Here is a 2,294-nt window from a genome sequence, read left to right on the forward strand (position 1 = left end):
TCATTACCCTAAGTTTCTCAGCAGCCTGCAAGACCTTTGGAATGGCATCCAGAATAATTCTGATGCCTTTCACAGGTAAGATATCACAGGTTCTATAATGCCACGACGAACAAGGTATACAATCTGTTCAACTGTTCCATCACTTGTAGAGTTGGTCACAGCCCACACAGCTCCCTTTTATGCCTTAAAGGCTGCCTTAGAGAGAATCCCAGGGAGGAATGGGACTAATCCATTATTCACAACGTGATGTATCTGGTCCTGGTGGCCAGCTGTGATTTTTTACCTTGTCCACATAGCTTCTGGAGTACGTTAGGAGGCTGGGAAAGACAGCCATGTGCTCTCCTATGTCGTAGTACAACTTGAGTCTGTTCATTTGCCCATAGGAAACATTATTTCCTATGGCTCTTAATCCATTCATTCGGACATCAATAAAGCAGGACATGGCCCCGCAGCTGTCGGCTACTACCTCTGGATCATGTTGCAGGAGACAAATTAAAATAGGAAGAATTTGCTCAGCATCATCTAACACGGCTACAGATTCCTTGTTGTGTCAAAGGTATGAAAGTGTCCAAGTAAAGTTACTAAGTAACCACATGCTAAAGATGACATACCAGGAACTATAAGAAGAGCCAACAGTGGGTCCACTGCACCATATGTGATAAGGAAGTCTTGGAAAACGGAACTATCACCTGCAATGCTTCCTGAAGCTCATACAGCTTGTTCATGGATGTGAGCATGGGGAGATGCCAACAGAGAAATGAATGCTGGGATAGCACCTGCATCTACTACAGCCTTGGTCTGTTCTGACGTCCTGGAAGCAGTGATAGTGAGGGCCCAAGCAGATGCAAATTGAATGGAACTACAATTAGTCTTGCCCAAGAAGAACAGAGATTTGGAATCAAACCAGCCTGGATTATGTTGTCTATGGGTGGCTGTTTTTCCCTAGAAAGCAGTGTCCTAGCCGCTTGAGTAGTTTGGAGCTGTTTTTCCAAAGTGTTGCTATTTTTGCCTTTGACAATGTTCTCAACAGACCAATTTACAGTGCCCTAGTTGTTGCTGATTTTTATTTTTTAAAATATATTTTATTGATTTATTTAAAAAAAATTTTTTTTTACAGAGAAGAATAGAGAGGGACAGAGAGTTAGAAACATCGATGAGAGAATCATTGATCAGCTGCCTCCTGCACACTCCCTACTGGGAATGTGCTCGCAACCAAGGTATATGCCCTTGACCAGAATCGAACCTGGGACCTCCCAGTCCACAGACCAATGCTCTATCCACTAAGCCAAACCGGTTTCAGCTTGTTGCTGATTTTTAGAGCAAATGAAAGAGAGAAGGAGAGACACAGAATGAGAAACATCAGTGTAAGAGAGACACATTGATTGGTTGCCTCCTGGATTGAGCCTGCAAATGAGTATGTGCCCTGGACTGCAATCGAACCCAAGACCCTTTAGTCCAAGGGCTGATACTCTATCCACTGAGCCAAACCAGATAGGGCATTGCTGTGTTTTGTTTTCTTTTGTTTTTCTCTCTCAGTGGCGAAGTGGCATCATCAGGAAACGAGCTTACCTATCTCCTATTTAGCATCTGGTCATCCTTCTTAGCTCAGCTTCAGACTTAACTTCTATTCTGCACCACCTCATGGCTAGACTGTCTTTGGCCTTGTTCTTGAGTCAGTTAAGGTGGGCAGCTGGTGAATTAGCATTCCCCTTAGTGGACATGGTTATGAGACAGAGAGAGAAAACTACCCAGCTGGCTCAAGTTTCACAGGAAACCGTGAGGGGTGCACAGTTTGTGGGTCCAGTGCTCTGAAAACATCCACCACGGACTAGCCTGAAAATGTTGCGCAAATATTTGCTACTATAAAGTATAGGATTTAAATAATTATATAATGGCCTTAATTAAAAATTAACTAAGAAGTATCCTGAGTTATTAGTTAAAATTTCTATAGATGAACTAATTGGTTCAAAAGCTATGCATAGTTTTAAGGCATTTAATAAATATTCATACTGAACTGCTGAAAGTAGGTATGAAATAACTCTTCTAGATTACTTTATAATATTTCTCCCCAATACCAATACTTCCTCTTTTTTTCATTTTTTTTTTTATTCCTCTTTGCTGATCTGCTGGATAAAAGGCAGTATCTCAGTTTGCAAATATTTATTGGACAAATATTTGCATATATTTATTGCCCTTCATGCTACTGTCTGTCCATTTTCCCATGTAAATATAATTTTATGTCATTTCTTATGTAAATGTGTCATTCGAATTTTTAATTGATTTGAAAGAGCCAT

At 40.8% G+C, this 2,294-nt stretch overlaps 1 pseudogene across 1 annotated transcript; it reads right to left on the minus strand.

The window, feature by feature from the left end:
* Positions 1–550: 550 nt before the first annotated feature.
* Positions 551–1,721, minus strand: LOC311629621 (importin subunit alpha-1-like; annotated as a pseudogene). The gene is made up of 2 exons: positions 1,516–1,721; positions 551–1,046 (listed from the first exon to the last, which is right to left on the minus strand). The product of its transcript is annotated as an importin subunit alpha-1-like (transcript).
* Positions 1,722–2,294: the final 573 nt, after the last annotated feature.

This window comes from Pipistrellus hanaki (assembly GCF_964339955.1).
Source record: "Pipistrellus hanaki genome assembly, chromosome: 11".
Lineage (NCBI taxonomy): Eukaryota > Metazoa > Chordata > Mammalia > Chiroptera > Vespertilionidae > Pipistrellus > Pipistrellus hanaki.